At 37.9% G+C, this 18,841-nt stretch overlaps 1 long non-coding RNA gene across 1 annotated transcript; it reads right to left on the bottom strand.

Annotated features, from left to right (window-relative positions):
* Positions 15,820-17,684, bottom strand: LOC109840628. Its single transcript, XR_002246963.1, has 2 exons — positions 16,683-17,684; positions 15,820-16,050 (listed from the first exon to the last, which is right to left on the bottom strand). It is a non-coding gene; the product is annotated as an uncharacterized LOC109840628 (long non-coding RNA).

The following is an 18,841-nucleotide window of genomic DNA, read 5'->3' as shown; positions in this document are numbered from 1 at the left end:
CGGACTCGTTGTAGCTATCAAGGTCGATCCCACAAGGACTAGGGTTAATTACCAAATCTCACGTTATTCGACTAGCTAAATCAATGAGTAAATTAGAAGAGATTTAATAAAAGAAATAAAATAAACAACTAATCGGATGGAATTCAATATAATGAAGGACTAGGATTGGGTTATCACCACAACTTAGGTGTTCAATGATGAATTATTTCAATTCTTGGTGTTGGTTAAATCTAGAAAGGGTGAATTAGCCTAAATTAATCTAAAGCCTCTCTCAATGTCTAAAGACCGTGCCTAATTAATCTCAATTAACCTACTTTCATGAAATTAAGATTAAGTTAAACCCATTAAGCTTTATGCTAATCCAAATCAAATCCCCAAGGAATCTAGCCTACTTTCGTGGTTCGAGCTCCCTGCTTAATTTCTAGAGATCCGGTATTAATCTTCACCTTTCAGTCCTTCAATTAATTACCTATGATTACTAATACGGTGATCAAGCGAATCAACAAAATTAAAACACTACAAATTAAGTTTAAAGATCTAAACTTTCACCTAGAATATATGTTTGCGTCAAAAGTTGGTTTTGTCATGGAATTCATTATATCTTCGGTCGATTACAACAAATTCAAAAGAGATAGTCTTTTTATAAGACTTCTTTTACACAACAAAAGGAAAATTACAACTCTTGAAAAACAAACGCAGGACCGTTGTTTGGATCGCTGCTTGCGTGGGATCTTTGCCTGTGCCGGAGGCGCGTTAGCCCGTGGACCACCGAATCACAGATTCTGATTGAACCGTGAGGGGTTTAATGATTCTTCCTTCGTTTATCGAAGTAAGAATTTGAAGCGAATATCTTATCGATGTAAGATGTTCACTCTTCCAAAGATCAAGTCTGAGCTTAGATCTCTAGGACTCGCTAGAAGTTTCTTGAGGATGTTTGTGAAGAAGGAAGACTCTCTCTCTTGCTCTAATTCACCAAAACTCAATGCTCTCTGCCTTAATCTGCTCTGGAAATGCTCAGCCTCTCTAAATGATGGCCATAGGGGGGTATTTATAGCCTCCTTGGACAATAACTGAAGAAATAGCCGATCAATGACTATCCCTTTGACCGCGACACCCCGGACTGCAGCGGCTATTGGCGCGGCAGCATGGACTGCAGCGGCTATTGGCGCGGCAGCATGGACTGCAGCGGCTATTGGCGCGGCAGCATGAACTGCAGCGGCCACAGGGGCAGTTACCAGCACGTTCCATCGTGCTTGAAACTGTCCTCCCACGACTTTTAACCACCTTTTTCGTGGTTTAACTGCTTGTACACGTCAGCACACGTTCTATTTCTGATACGCCGCCACGTAGACTTCACATAATCATCACATAACTACCTCGTAACCGCTGTAGCATCCCCTATAGTAGCCGCGGCACCATGGATTGCCGCGCCCAAGCCGCGGCACTATGAACTGCCGCGTCTTAGCCGCGGCACTATGAGCTGCCGCGCTGTAGCCGCGGCACCATGAGCTGCCGCGCCCACACGCTGTAGTTTGCATTGTTCTGTGAATTCACATTGTTTTATGTTGATTCACAGATCCTTTTGCTTCCTTTGGGCTTGTATGATCTCCCATGACTTAGATACTGATGTTTATCACCTTCTCTTTGTCTTGAGTGATATTTGGATGTCTGTAAGCATTTTTGACGTCTACAGATACCCCCTCCAAAGTATCACAGACTCATCATTTTGAAGAGGAGTCTGGGACACTTTGGATATGATAAGTTTTCCTTGCAATTTCTTTAGTACTTGGTTGAGGAAATTGCGTAGAACGGTTTGTGAATGGCTTCAATCCTTGACTTCTTCATCTTTTAGCCTATTCAGCGCTTTGTAGAATAGCTAAAATTCCTCCGGTGCTGCGTTTATCGCGTGACCGTTTGCTGATTTTGTGCTTGTTTTTTTAGTTTTTGGTATTTTGGCTATAACTTTTGCGTCCGACCTCGGAATGAGGTGATTCAAGTTGCATTGGAATCCTGTTGAAGATATCTACAACTTTAATCTTTTGAGTTTTTCTTGATTCAAATTGCATCATGGTCTAAATTCTAGTTCTTCATACGCGTGCATCCGTTTTCTTTACGAACTATGCATTCGAAATCTTGTTGTTGCTTCAAACTCTTGTATAACTTCCGTGCATCCGTTTTCTTTACGAACTATGCATTCGAAATCTTGTTGTTGCTTCAAACTCTTGTATAACTTCCAACGATCATCAAATCTTTCAATCCAAACTCTTGTATAACTTCCAACGATCATCAAATCTTTCAATCTTGAGCCAATACCTACATATAAAAACATAAAACACAGCAGTATCCTTGATCTAAACACGAAATATGCATCAAATACTCGTAAATCATGCTTGAAACACACTAAGATAATGCATATTTTACGTGTTTATCACGTATGCACCGCATCCGTTCAAAATATCTTAGGTAGACCTGCATGTAAACGTATACTCCTCGCACACTCTATTAATATCATGTCCATCCTCTCTGTAACGCCGTTTTGTTATGGCGTTTCTAGAGTAGTCCTCTCCAAACAAATCCTATTTAGCGCACAGAATCTCTTGAACTCCTCCTGCTCATATTCTCCACCATTGTCTGATCTCAGACACTTCTCCTTCAGATCTGTCTCATTCTCCGTCATGGCTTTCCACTTCTTGAAGATCTCGAACACCTCTGACTTGTGCTTCATGAAATATGCCCACACCTTCCTCGAGTAATCGTCGATAAATGTGATATAATACATCGAACCGCCAAGAGAAGACACGCTAGCTGGACCCCAAACATCTGCATGGACGAGCTCTAGCTTCTGAGCTTTAGGTGGTCTTCCACTCTTCTGAAAGCTGACCCTCTTCTGCTTCCCATAGATGCAATCCTCGCAAATACCCACTTCAACTGAATCGATGCTAGTTAGCTTTCCTTATAAGTGTAGAATCTTCATACCCTTCTCACTCATGTGTCCTAGCCTATTGTACTACAGATCTGCACTCTCCTTTCTAGCTGCAACTGTGAGGGTGTCACTCGCATGTGAAGTAAGGTAGAGAGTTCTTATTTTGTTACCACGGGCAACCACCATAGTATCGTTGGAGATCTTCCATGAATCCCCGGTGAATAGTAAAATATAGTCTTCCACTCCAAGCTGGCAAACCGAAACAAGATTCCTCTTCAGCTTTGGTACATGTTTGACATTCTTCAGATTCCACTTAGAGTCCTTCATCTAAATCTGCACGTCGCCTCTTCCAATAATACTTTAAGGCTCGTTGTACCCCATGTATACTTTTTCAAAGTCCCCTGCCATATAGTTCTGAAGAAGCTTCCTATTAGCAGTGGTGTGGAAAGAGGCTCCTGAATTAATTACCTATGAATCAGAATCACTGTCCATAGCAAGGATCAAGGCATCTTGCACGATATGAGTCTCCTACTCATTCACATTCTTCTTTGGCGCTTTGCATACTGAAGACATATAGCTCTCCTAGCCGCAGTTCCAACACTTCCCTTTGATAGGCCTAAGCTTTGAGTTTGACCTCTTCTTATTCGACTTTGACCGATTCCTGTTCTGGTTTCCCTTCTTCAGGGTTCGGCCTCTCTGCTCAAGATTTAGGGATAAATCCGAACCTTCTGATTCAGACGATTTCCTTTTAACCTCCTCGGATAGAATCATGCTAACAACCTCACTCAGCTTTAACTTCTCCTTCCTTGTGGAGTTGCTAATTACGATCACGCAACTTGCCCAACTATCCGACAACTACGATAGAATCAATAGGGCTTGTACTTCATCATTAAACGTGATGTCCACAGAGATAAGTTGATCAATAATCATGTTGAACTCACCGAGGTGCATCGTGAAGGAGCATCATTCTGTCGTCTTGAGGTTGAAGAGCGTTTTGACGAGGTCTTGACGAGATGCACCTTGTTTACGGCTGACGGTTGCTTGTACATCTTCGCGAGCGCTTCCATAAGCTCCACCGCTATCTTCTCCTTCAATATATTGTGGGTGACTAATTTGGCGAGCGACAATCGGATCTTTCCTAGAGCTTTTCGATCTAATATTTCTCAGTCCTCGTCTGATTCCTCCTTCTTCTTTCCCTTAGCCTTGCCCATCAATGGATGGTAAAGATCCTTCTGGTATAGATAATTCTCCATCTGTGACTTCCAGTAGGAGAAGTCTGATCCGTCAAACTTCTCAATCTTTGATTTGATTTCCTCTGTCATGACTCTCGTAAAAATCTTTTGAATGAAGCTCTGATACCAGTTATTGGGATTGAACACACAACTCGTGCCCTTCCGGATCTTGTGTCGAAAATAAGTAAGTAAGAAATCACAGCAAATAAAAGAAAAACTTGCAGGAAATAAAGTATAAAAGAAGAAAACACTAGATTTAATGAGGTTTGGAAAACGTGTCTACGTCCTCGGGAACCACACCAGAAAGTTTTGATTAATTGAAGAAGATTACAATGCTCGCAAATAGGCTTTTCTCTCTCTGAGATTTCTCTCTCTGAGATTTCTCTCTCAAAGTCCTCTAAAAAACCCTCTTTTTTGTATATCATATAAACCCTAAAATGTTCAAGGTATATATAGTATCTCAGCCCAAAACAGTTTCCAACTCGAGTCAAGAATCTGGAAAATGCGACATCAGTTGACCGACCAGAACGTTTTCATGCAATCTGCTTCTCGTGTACGTTATCGGTCGACCGAGGCAAGCCCGTCGGTCGACCGACCTGAAACTCTTGTAATTTTTCTTAGCTTCACGTCGGTTGACCGATGTCATTGCTTCGGTCGACCGACCAGATCAGATTTTCCTGCTCAGTTTCCTGCAGTCGATTCGGTCGACCGATCCATTCATGTCGGTTGACCAAGGCTGAGTTTTCCAGTTTTGTTGATTTTGATCTAGGTTTGGTTCTACACTTCTCGAAACTAACACCATGTTTCTTATTGGTGCCCAATTTGGATGGTACGAGATTTCAAAGATTTGTGCTCTTCTGATTATGTAGGGGACTAAAGAGTTCAAGAAGGAGATGAAGAAGCTTTGGCTATCTGTAACAGGAAGTTGATGTTTGCTGAAACAAGAAAGTCTTAAACAATAGAAGGGTTGACGTGATATCAAGTGATCAAGATAGAGAATATTGTTAATGGGAAAATGTTGTAATTATCCGCATGTAGGGAAGAAGAATAACATGGTTATAATGGTGTCATGTTTTCTGTTGTGTTTGGAGTTTTTGGATCTGGTAGAGCTGCTTCAAATTATGGGTTGCATCGAACGTTTGATTGCCCGGCATTTAGTCACATCAAGGATGTGAGATTTGATCCGATTGCACATTTGGGATTCAGAGACTCGTTTGGTTATCAGTTATAAGACTCTGATTTGGTTCGGAGCAGGTATGTCACATTTGACTCTCGAGAGGTGGAGAGTATTGATCAGATCGTTGGGATGTCTCAGCGGGTGGAGGGTGATGCTACTCCACGTTGCGTGGAGATTACTCCACATACTCCAGATCATATTGCATCGTTTGGGATTCCAGCCAAGGTGACACAGTTCCGGGATCATGTTGTTTTGGATGCAGATGACGAGTTAGTTGATTCGAGTGCAGCTGGTAGACATAGTTTTGATTTGGATATGGTCGTTGGTTCACCTTAGATGGAGGTGTTTGGTTTGTTTTACTTTGGGGTCATTAGGAGATCTATCAGCCATAGATTTATTGGTGAAGAGTTGAGAACTCTTCTATTGGATTGAGGCCCTTTGGAGGCTATTTTGATGAACTACGTGAAGGCTTGATTCCTTAGGCAAGAGGATACGTAGGCAGTCATTTATGATGCAGCCGGTTTGGTGAGTAGACATTGATGTTTGGAGAGTGATCACATTCTCATTTGGGTCTCGACTTATTGTGCATTGAGTCCATTGTCGTGGATTACTTCGACTTTATACTGGACGCAACAAGTGGGACATTTTGTTTGGTTGGTATCGGCTTAGTTTTTGAAAAAACTTCACTGAGGTGGAGAATTGTAGAATTAGGAACAACGGCGAAGAAGTTTAGGCAAAAAGACGCAGGAAACATTTTGGATGTTGCACGGTCGACCGCGAGTGGCGCGACAGTCGACCGCGAATGTGCACAACATAGGAAAAAGTCTCTGGACTTTTGGCGGTTGACCGCAGTGTCTAGTCCGATCGACCGAGCCAAACCTTGTAGCAGATTTTGTTTCTGTCGTTGGTTTCGATCGACCGCGATGGGTTCGGCGGTCGACCGCGAGTCGGGTATGGGCTTGATTTTGGTTTCCTATTCTGTTTGGGATTTGTGTTTGATATAAATTCAAACACACGTTAGGGTTTTTGGAGTGCAGTCAAGGGGATATTTGAAGCACAGAAAAGATGTATTTTCTAAGCTATTGGTTAGGGTTTTGTTTGGAGAGAATTAGAGATTTATTGGTGAAATTAGTTGGTTGATTTGTGTGATATTGTAATCTCAGTTTGTACCCTTCTTCTCTATTAGTGAAAACCTCATCCCCTTCTTGCCTCGTGGACGTAGGCAACTTGCCGAAACACGTTAAAATTGTTGTTTGTGTTTGTGACATTATTTTGGTTTGTTTGGCCTTCTCTCGGCGTTTGATTTCGTCTCTCGAAACACATCAGTTTAGTTTTGACTTCCGCCGCGCACGACAGTTTGATGGCTCGAACCTCTAGTAGAGAAAAGTGACGGAGAATACTGATCAAGTGATCATCTGCATAGTTTTGGCATACATTATCGCAGCGATTGATATGATGAAGTTGTTGTATGACCTTTAATTTTATGCACCATATCCTCTCCTATGAACCTCATATTCTCCCTTATGAACTTCCAAGCTTATGTGAAAATGAAAATCAATCCAATAATAAATACCTAACAAAACTCCAGAATTGATATTCAATTAAAAACATTAGGACTTGAATTCAATATGAGGTTCATTCATATAGTACGTCAAAATATGGTACTTGAATATATATAGATTTAGAAGAAAGTTTGCAGATGTTGGATTTAATCTAATAAATCTATTTGTGGGTACATATGATTAATCAATGTGTATTGCTATCTTTCAGGATAACCCACTGAAGTGATCAATTAAGTTGGGTTAATGGGTATTTAAATATAATCATGGGGTTATATGTGCAGATACCAGGTTATAATTATGATTTATTGAGGGGCTAAATTACAAAAGTACAACATCTATAAATAAGGGGTTATGGTCCCTAACCTAGGGTTACATTCTCTAATTCTCTACACCCCCATCTAGCTAGAAAAATTCGGATTTAGAGAAACCCTAAGGTTAGAAGATCCAAAACCCATCTCAAGGTTCATCCATGGATTCAGGTATAAGCTTCCGCTCTTTTGATTATTGTTAATCTCTTTGAGTTAATCATGGCTATATGGTTTTAGATCTCAAGTTTTGATTTAGATCTAACAAGTGGTATCAGAGCCACCTTGATTAATTCTTAGGGATTTAAGTTTTATTGGGTTTTTTGATCTTAAATCTCTGGTTAAGATTCAGTTTTGTTCTCGGATGAACAGTAATGTTCGGATGATCAGTAACGAAAATTTTCGGATAAACAGTGATTTTTTTTTTGTTCGGATGAACAGTAACGAAAAACTTTTCGGATGAACAGTACCTTTTTTGGATTTTTTTCTTCAATTTTTTCCAATTCTGGATCTGTTTTGAAAATAAAAATTAAAGATTTTTGGGTTTGTCGGCGGCGGTTTCAATTTGAAACCCTAAGGGTTCGTGCGTGCGTGAAACGTGGTGAACATTAAGGAGGTGGTTACCTCAAATTTTGGCGAAGCGGTAAGCTTCAAACGAACCTCGCGTTCGTTCAATTTTAACCGAGCTTCGCGCTCAACGAACCTCGCGTTCGTTCTAAGGTGAACCTCGCGTTCAACTCAGGTGAGCGTCAAGCTCAATTTTAACGAACCTCACGTTCGTTCTAAGGTGAACCTCGCGTTCAACTCAGGTGAGCGTCAAGCTTAATTTTTAACGAACCTCGCGTTCGTGCTTCAGGCGAACCTCGCGTTCGTGCTTCAGACGAATCTCGCGTTCGTACTTCAGACGAACCTCGCGTTCGTGCTTCAGTCGAACCTCGCGTTCGTGCTTCAGTCGAACCTCGCGTTCATCCTTTTTTTTAACGAACCTCGCGTTCGTTCACGAACCTCGCGTTCATCTTTTTAACAGACCTCGCGTTCGTTCTCAAACGAACCTCGTGTTCGTACTTAAGTGAGTCTCGTACTCAATACAGTCGAACCTCGCGTTCGAAGTTATGGGAACTTCGTGTTTCGAAGTTATGGGAACTTCGTGTTCATTATGGTTAAGCCTCGGCTTTTCATGGGTCCACTTTGGTATATTTAATTTATTCAATTAAGTTATGGGCCCCGGCTTTTCATGGGTCCACTTTGGTATATTTAATTTATTCAATTAAGTTATGGGCCCTAATTAAGCTGTGAGACACCAATTAAATTTTTGGAAATTCAGTTGATTTAAATTAAAATTTTTTAATCTAAATCTAATTCGGTTTTTAATCAATTATTTAATTCAAATATTATGACACTAAGGTATTAAGGTTGTCTCTCACTCCAATTGATTAATTGAAACAAGAAGTTGCCAAAGTAACCTCTCTTGTGTAGATTGTTCATGAGGAATGTGAGATGTTTGTGTGTATGCTTTCGTGTAAATATTTAATCGGCCCAAAGGAAGGTTAATATTTATTTAGACTGTATACACATCTGCGATGATAAGCGTGTGACAATTATAAGGTTTACATGTGAATAATGAATCGATCCAAAGATAGTTTCATTATTTGACATGAGTTATTGTCAATGTTTGATCATTGCAACAAGGTATCACTTACAAGTTAATATTACTGTCCAAAGACTTGATATTAATGTTGTGCCCGATATCTTGGATGGGGATTGTCATTATTTGAATATTATTGATTATGGTTATTGATGTGAGCATTTTTTGTTTTATTTCAGCTAATGCATCTGCTGTAACTATTTCTGCTAACATCAACTCAATTCCCATGCTAAATGGGACAAACTTCAAGGTTTGGAAAGAGAACATATTAATTGTTCTTGGCTGCATGGATCTTGACTATGCATTAAGAACTGAACAACCCCAACCTCTCAATGCGGATAGCACTCCTGATGCAAAGAAGGAGCATGAGAAGTGGGAGCGTTCAAATCGCATGAGTCTTATGATCATTAAGCGCGGCGTTCCGGAAGCCTTCAGGGGCATAGAATCCGAAGGGATTACTAAGGCTAAAGATTTCCTTGCCGAAATTGAGAAGCGTTTTGCGAAAAACGATAAGGTAGAAACAAGCACGCTTTTAGCTCGCTTGATTTCAATGAAGTATAAGGGCAAAGGAAATATCAGGGAGTACATTATGGAAATGTCTCATATTGCTTCAAAGCTTAAGGCACTTAAACTCGATCTTTGTGACGAGTTATTAGTGCATCTGGTTCTGTTGTCTCTTCCTGCACAGTTTAATCAATTTAAGATTAGTTATAACTGTCAAAAGGAGAAATGGACTCTAAATGAGCTTATTTCATACTGTGTGCAAGAAGAAGACAGGTTGAAGCAAGATAAGACAGAAAGTGCTCATTTGGGCTATGCCTCTAAGGATAAGGGCAAGAAAAGGAAGAATGATAAGGAAGCTGCTAAGGGTCCAGTTGAGAAGAAACAACATAAGGATAATCAGGGTTGTTTCTTCTGTAAGAAGCCTGGACATGTAAAGAAGGACTGTACAAAATATCACGCCTGGCGTGATAATAAGGGTACGTTCCTTGCTTTGGTCTGTTCTGAGGTTAATTTAGCTTCAGTACCTAGAAACACTTGGTGGTTAGACTCTGGTGCTACTACTCACATAAGTGTTTCTATGCAGGGTTGCCTGAGCTACCGAAAGCCAAGTGATGTTGAAAGACACATCTTTGTGGGCGACGGACAATCGGTAGATGTGGAAGCAATTGGGCACTTTAGGTTGTTGTTAGGAACTGGTTATTATTTGGATTTAAAAGATACTTCTGTAGTACCGTCTTTTAGACGGAATTTGGTTTCTGTTTCTGTATTGGACAAATCAGGTTATTCTTGTTCATTTGGAAACAGTCAATTCAGTTTATCTTTTAATTCAAATGTTGTGGGAACCGGTTACTTGAGTATTTATGACAACCTATATTTGCTTGATACAATTGCTTCTTACAATGAATCCTTGCCTGTGGAATCACGTGGTACTAAGCGTAAATTAAATAAGGAAAATTCGGCGACATTATGGCATAAGCGCTTAGGTCATATCTCAAAAGGTAGAATTGAGCGTCTTGTGTCTGATGGCATTTTGGATTCCCTTGATTTTTCGGACTTCGACGTATGTGTTGAATGTATCAAGGGAAAACAGACCAAAGTGAAAAGATTAGGTGCCAACAGATCTTCGGATGTCTTAGAATTGATACATACGGATATTTGTGGGCCATTCCCTACGGAATCCTGGAATGGTCAACAATATTTTATATCATTCATAGACGATTACTCACGTTATGGGCACCTATATCTTATTCATGAAAAATCTGAGTCTCTAGACATGTTCAAAGCCTATAAAGCTGAAGTTGAGAATCAACTCAACAGAAGAATTAAAACCGTTAGATCTGATCGTGGTGGTGAGTACTACGGTAGATATGATGGTTCAGGTGAACAACGTCCAGGACCATTTGCTAGATACCTAGAGGAATGCGGTATCGTCCTACAGTACACCATGCCGGGTTCACCTAGCATAAATGGTGTAGTTGAAAGACGAAATAGGACTCTTAAGGATATGGTAAGAAGTATGATTGGTCATTCTTCTTTACCAGAGTCACTCTGGGGAGAAGCACTTAAGACAGCAGCTTACATTCTGAATAGAGTGCCAAGTAAAGCAGTTGCTAAAACACCTTATGAGCTTTGGACTGGTCGAAAGCCCAGTTTAAAGCATTTACATATTTGGGGATGTCCAGCTGAGGCAAGGCCTTATAGGCCAAATGAAAAAAAAAATTGGACTCTAAAACAGAGCAGCTACTTTATTGGATACTCTGAACGCTCATTTTTGAGATGGGAACAACAACATTCTTTGAGGATGTTGAGTTTAGGGGGAGAAATAAGGTTAGAGACATTAGTTTTGAGGAGGAATTGGCTTCAGATCCAATCCATACAGTTACTTTTGACAATATTCAGGTTCCTATACCTGTTGTTGCTCAAGAAGTAAATCTGGAACCTCAAGATGATAATGTTGAACAACTCCCTGTTCCAGAAGAACAAACTCAACAACCTCAAGAACCAGTGCCATTAAGGAGATCCACGAGAGAAAGGAGAAATGCTATTCCGGATGATTATATTGTATTTCTCCATGCTATTCCGGATGATTATATTGTATTTCTTCAAGAACATGAGGAAAGTAGTGGAATGTTAGAAGATGATCCAATCAACTTCTCTCAGGCCATGAAAAGTTCTAACTCTCAACAGTGGATTGATGCCATGAATGAAGAGTACAAGTCTATGCAAGACAATAAGGTTTGGGAACTTGTCCCATTACCAGAAGGTGCAAAACCAATTGGTTGTAAATGGATTTTTAAAACCAAGCGGGATGCAAATGGTAATGTGGAGAGGTATAAGGCACGTCTTGTGGCTAAAGGCTATACTCAAAAGGAAGGCATTGATTATACAGAGACTTTCTCTCCGGTTTCATCGAAAGACTCTTTCAGAATAATCATGGCACTTGTTGCTCATTATGATCTTGAGTTACATCAGATGGATGTTAAGACTGCATTTCTCAATGGAGACATTGATGAGATGATTTATATGGTGCAACCAGAAAACTTTGTGTCAGGAGACCCAAAGAATATGGTTTGCAAATTAAGGAAATCCATCTATGGACTCAAGCAAGCTCCTCGTCAATGGTATCATAAGTTTCAACAAATAGTTATCTCGTTCGGTTTTGAGATGAACATTGTTGATGACTGTGTATATCACAAGTTCAGTGGGAGTAAGTATATTTTTCTGGTTCTGTATGTCGATGACATCTTGCTTGCCACTAATGATATAGGCATGTTGCACGAAACCAAGAGATTTCTATCAAAGAATTTTGAGATGAAAGATCTTGGGGACGCCTCTTTTATATTAGGGATCCAGATACATCGAGATCGCTCTCGGGGTATTCTTGGATTATCACAAAAGAGCTATATCGATAAGGTACTTAAAAGGTTTGGCATGCAAGATTGCAGACCAGGTGACACCCCTGTTGCTAAAGGAGACAAGTTTAGTCTCAATCAGTGCCCTAAAGGTAACCTTGAAATTCAGGAAATGCAGAAGATTCCTTATGCTTCGGCTGTAGGAAGTCTAATGTATGCTCAGGTATGTACGCGTCCGGATATTGCGTACATTGTTGGGATGTTAGGCAGATACTTAAGCAACCCTGGTATGGATCATTGGATAGCAGTCAAAAGGGTTATGAGGTATCTTCAGAAAACAAAAGATTACATGCTCACATACAGAAAATCAGAGAAATTAGAGGTCATTGGGTATTCGGACTCTGATTTTGCTGGATGCCAAGATAGCAGGAAGTCTACATCAGGCTACATTTATATGTTAGCAGGAGGAGCTATATCATGGAAAAGTGTCAAACAAACACTAGTAGCTTCCTCCACTATGGCAGCAGAATTTGTAGCTTGCTATGAGGCATCCAATCAGGGAATATGGCTGCGAAATTTTGTCACGGGACTGCGCATTTTGGAAAATGTTGAAAGACCACTAAGGCTATATTGTGACAATAAATCTGCAGTAATGTATTCCAATAACAACAGGAGCTCAACTAAGTCAAAACATATTGACATTAAGTTCCTGGTTGTGAAAGAAAGGGTACAGAGTGGACAGATATCCATAGAGCACATTGGGACAAACTCCATGATAGCTGATCCTCTTACTAAGGGATTGCCACCTAAGGTCTTTCATGAGCATACTGCTCATATGGGTGTGGTATTATTTGAGGATATTATGTTTTAGTGGGAGTTTGTATTTGTGGTGCTTTATGTTTGGTTGTATTGTCTGATCAGAATAAAGTATTCAGTTAAGACACTCTGTTACATTATGTTTGGTTTTGACCTCACTAAGGAGGACCAGTTGAAAATAGACATGTACTGATCACATTGCATGTAATTTTCATGCTGCACATCCATGATTGATCTATGTCGTTTGATTGTATTGGTATATGTGACCATTGATGGGTCGAGTCACGATAAATGTGACGAAGGCCGCTTTGATCCTATATTGATATAGTTAATGGACGAGATTGTTCGGAAATACCTTTTCAGTGATAGCAATTTTTGAGCTCATAAGGTTATACACAATTTAAGGAATCATATGGTGCCCAAGTGGGAGATTGTTGGATTTAATCTAATAAATCTATTTGTGGGCACATATGATTAATCAATGTGTATTGCTATCTTTCAGGATAACCCACTGAAGTGATCAATTAAGTTGGGTTAATGAGTATTTAAATATAATCATGGGGTTATATGTGCAGATACCAGGTTATAATTGTGATTTATTGAGGGGCTAAATTACAAAAGTACAACATCTATAAATAAGGGGTTATGGTCCCTAACCTAGGGTTACATTCTCTAATTCTCTACACCCCCATCTAGCTAGAGAAATTCGGATTTAGAGAAACCCTAAGGTTAGAAGATCCAAAACCCATCTCAAGGTTCATCCATGGATTCAGGTATAAGCTTCCGCTCTTTTGATTATTGTTAATCTCTTTGAGTTAATCATGGCTATATGGTTTTAGATCTCAAGTTTTGATTTAGATCTAACAGCAGAATGAAATAATCAAATAAACTAACAAAAGACTTATTTGATTCATAATTGCTGAGTTTGAAAATCCTTCAAAGGATGGATGGCAGACAAGGACTATGTATTTCCTCTTGAAAAACAACTCTTCTCATTCTTCAGTGTTCAGCTATTTCCTTTTGAAATCTAAACGAACCTCTTTCTCTTCTTCGATGTTAGTTTCATGGCCACAACATATGATATAGTCCAGACTATAAGTTTGAAGAATGTTTCCATTGCACGCTCTTATGATATTTTCTTCTTGAAAGAGAACAATCAGAGTTTTATTAATAGGAGTATAATGCACGTGCAAAGCACGTGAATGTATATGTTTTAAGTTTTGAATTTTTTATTGAATAGTAAAACTATATGTGTTAATAAATAAATTGTATAATAATTTTGCTTAAAAAGAAATGTATGAATTAATTATTATTGTATAGTTATTGTAATTGAATATTTTTCTTGTAATGATCAACTCGTACTAACTTTTTTTAAATAAGTCCCCAAATTTAAAATTGTTCTTAAATAAAACTGCTAATTCTATAAGTTCTCTTAAATATACACCTCCAAATTGAAAGTTGCTAACTTAACTCTAAATTAAATAAGTTTTTCCTTGATGCTCCCTAGATACTTACACTTAATACATTTAACATATTGCAATAGTTATTTCTCATTATAATTATTTAATTAAGTAAATTACACTGAACCCTTATGAACTTTCAGTCCCTATGAACTTTCAAAATTACACTAAACCCCTAACGACTTTTCTATTTTAAAGAAAACCCCCTGTATCTTTTTGAATTTTGTAGATAACCCCTATAAATTAGAACCAAAAAATGGTATAAAAAGCATTGAGAAAGTTATTGGGGATTTGGTGTAATTTATCTAAAAGATATTGGGGGATTTCTACAAAAAATATTAGGGGTTTAGTGTGATTTCTAAAGTTCATAGGGTCTATTTATTGTAAAATGCCAAAAGTTCATGGGGGTTTACTATAATTTATTTTATTTAATATTATAATTCTTAGTTCAAGTAATACTATCAAAATAATTATACTATCTATATACTATAAAATATTTATCTAATTTAGTACTATAAAATATTTTATAAATTTTTATTATACTATCATTAACAATAAATAGTATCATTATTAATATTAAATATTTTTTGTAAAAAGGTTAGTTTTCCATCATTGCCAAGTATACCTTATTCAATATTATGTAATAATATTTGAGAAAATACACTAGTAGAAAACAGAGTATTGGTGATGGGGAAATCCGTCACCAATACAGTCAAATCCGTCACGAATGCACATTTGTGACGCCCAATTGTCTGTCACCAATAATCCCCTCGCCAATACACATTGGCGACGGAGAGGTATTGGTGACGGGTAACATTGGCGACGAGTTTACCGTCGTCGCTAAAACACATTGGCGACGGGGTGTTTTCTGTCGCGAATGTGTTTTGGCGACGGTGAGATTGTCGTCGCCAATAAACATCGGCGACGGGGTGCTTTCTGTCGCCAATGTGTTTTGACGACTACGAGATTGTCGTCGCCAAAATACATTGGCGATGGCGTGTTGTCCGTCGCCAATGTTTATTGGCGACGGAATGCACCCCGTCGCCAATATTTATTAGCGACGACAATCTTGTCATCGCCAATGTGCATTGGCGAAGGGGAAATCTGTCGCCAATGTGCATTGGCGACGGGGAAATCCATCGCTAATGTATATATTTACGCAAAAAAATTACTTTTCTAGTAGCCTCACATACGAGAATACACATATAGCCTGTATCGACATCAATCCAATGATTATATTTAACAATATATCATAAAATCAACCATGATATACATTCACATTCCGAATGAATACCCATCCAATTTCATCCGTCAATCCACAATATCGAACAATACTCATCATATAATCACAATCACAATACATCTCGCATGCTCAAATAATATTCATTCACTATGTAATAAAATCACAAATATATTACATATAGGTAAAATTCAAAAGTCATAATATGTCTTAATACAAGTCTTACTCACTCCTCGTCATCGTCTTTGTCGTTGTCGACATCCTTGTTATCAGTGTCGTCTGCATTAGAATGTCGTATCTTACTGCTGCTCCCTACGGGAGTACCTCCTCTAACCTGAAAAGATTATCACTCCATATAAGATATATATATACCAAAAATATTATAATAAATACATATATGTCACGTCATATATACAAGTAAAGCCCCTTTGCTCCTTTCCCATAAAATGAAACAACATAAGCTAAAAAGAAATCACGAAAGTGGCTCTTCCAGCCCCTTTGCTCCTTTCCCATAAAATGAAACAACATAAGCTAAAAAGAAATCACGAAAGTGGCTCTTCCACAAGATTTTGTATTAAAACAGAGGAAAACTTAAATAAATTCTCAGTAAAGTAGACAAACATTTGTCCATACACAGAACTATAGTCACTCCAATTTCTACTCTATGAACAAACTAGATATCACAACATACCAAAAGAAAATAAAAAACTATCAAATTACACAATTAAAAAATAAACTTTTCCTCTATCATCATAGCATTCAAATTTATTTAAAATTTAGCCTAAAAACTTTTCCTCTATCATCAAAGCATGTTACATTTTGAAGTTGTTGTAAGGTACATCATGTTCAGCATCATCTGAGTTTACAATTGGAATATCATAATAAGTTGTTTAAGAACCAATTGAGTTATAGATTTACAGAGACTTGAGCTGAATGCAACAGAATAAAAATCAAGCAAAATCTCACCTCGAATGATGAATTAGATGGGTGCATACTTCACCACTGAATATGAAGGATTGTCTTGCAGCAGGTTGGGATATGTCTATCAAAAGAAAATAACAAATGGATGAGCCAAACTCATTAAGTAAAATAAAAAGAGGGGGGAAAAGTTCCAAGGGTGATTAGAAATATTGTGTAAGCTATCTGCTATCACACTCAAAATTACGAGAGCCAAGATTAATGGAACATGATAAAAGCTCCACTTTAAGCAAAGTTAAAAATCAAATACCACAGCTTCTAATTTGCAATTGTTAACAGGCATCAACTCACCACCGCCAACAAAGGCAAAACCCAAAAAAAAAGATTTTTAATTAAAATTAAAAATAAAGCAAGATCCTTGATATAATCAGTCACGTGAGGCACATCCTTAAGGATGTAACCAGTAGCAGCACGAACAATCTTAGGATCCGGTTTCTTTGGCATCCCCTTCTCCGATCCCATCGATGACCTCGACCTCAGATTCGACACCGATGGCACCCTTTTCACCGACGAAATCGAAGATCGAGGAGGTGATCAAAGCTCAAACTCTTGGGGATCGAGCCCTGCTGCTGGTCAAAGTTAGACATGGATCCCATTGTCAGAGGTTAATTAATTAAGGTTGAGGAAGTTTTATGCAATAATAAGATTGAATAGAGCCAGGCTTTGTATTTATAATGAGAGAACTACGAATAAAAATAAAACAGGGGAGAATAGAGGTTGATCGAGCACTTATGTTGGTTTTTGACGTTTGACGAAAGCGATTGGGGGAGGAAGGAGAAGAAAGGAGAAGGTGATGTAATGTAACACAAGAGAAGGAGACAGAGAGGAAGGATGCACGAAGGTTGATGGAGGCTGCTGGAGAGAACAGAGAGAACAGAGATTGGGGTTAGGGATTTTAGAGGGGGCTGGAAATTAGAGAGGGCGGAATTTTAGAATTTGGGGGAAATTTTTGGGGGAAAGCTGGTTAACGAATAGAATGGAGGAAGAGTGATGTTTTATTTGGGGATATATTTAGAGCACCAAATTTTAGACTACTAGATTTTATGTACGTGGTTAAATATTATGATTAAGTATTTTTGATTTATTTTCTTATTAAAATTTATTCATCGGTTACTCTTTGATAATAATTTGCTCACTTTGATTAAGTGTTTTTGGCTTATTTTTTACTAAAATTTGTTCCTCGATTACACTTTGATTATTTATTTATTTGATATTTGTTTGAATAGGCTACATCCAGTTTAAATTTTTATATTGATAGTTGAATTGTCAGGAGATAAATATAATCTAAAGCCAATTTAAATTTTCATTTCATTTGGATCGGCATGAAACCGAGTTTGACCTGAGGAAGTATAGTGTTATGAAAGTGAAAACACTTGAAAAAATAACATTATAAAAGGAAGATGAATAATAAAGCTAATAAGCCAAGATGATTGATTTAAAATGAGCCAAAATGATAGAAAATGGTTAATAAAAAAATCATAAACTGAAGATTAATGCTAACTCTAGTACACTTTTATATGATAAAAACATCTACATATGCATATAAAAGCACTAAAATAGTTTATGAAAATCTCTTCTAAAGATTCCTAATTTTACTAAAAAATAAAACTATTCTATAACAATTTACAAAACATTATCTTTTGTTACTTCTATTTTATTTTTTATTGAGTCGAGATCAACCATTCTTCATCTTTACCTTTTTCCTAGCCAATTCTAGAGTAGTAGTGTCTTCATCATCTACATCGGTTTTGATATGAGACTAGAGCATGTTATCTTTCCTTGGGCTCATTCATCTTTTGTCTTCTCGTCTAAATTCACAAAGAAGTTGAATATATTTCTTATATTCAACACAAACTTCTGACAATACAAACTTTGATTTTTTCCTATTTCAATAAGAATAAATCTTAATTTCATATATATGAATTTTTTATGCTTTTAATTTATTACTTAAATAAGATTAGGAGCTACCTCTTTTTTCTCTACAATGAATTCTTTTGTTATGCATCCAATAAGAATTTCTGCTGTGTCATAATGTTATATTTGCTTTGTATGTGTCATTTTCTATGAGGATTTGAACTAAATACATTAAATTTTTTATTGTTAATTTGCTTTAGATTATAATATAAATATTTAATTTTGATATATTT

This window comes from Asparagus officinalis, chromosome 5, assembly GCF_001876935.1.
Source record: "Asparagus officinalis chromosome 5, Aspof.V1, whole genome shotgun sequence".
Lineage (NCBI taxonomy): Eukaryota > Viridiplantae > Streptophyta > Magnoliopsida > Asparagales > Asparagaceae > Asparagus > Asparagus officinalis.
This window is presented reverse-complemented; position numbering and strand designations above follow the sequence as displayed.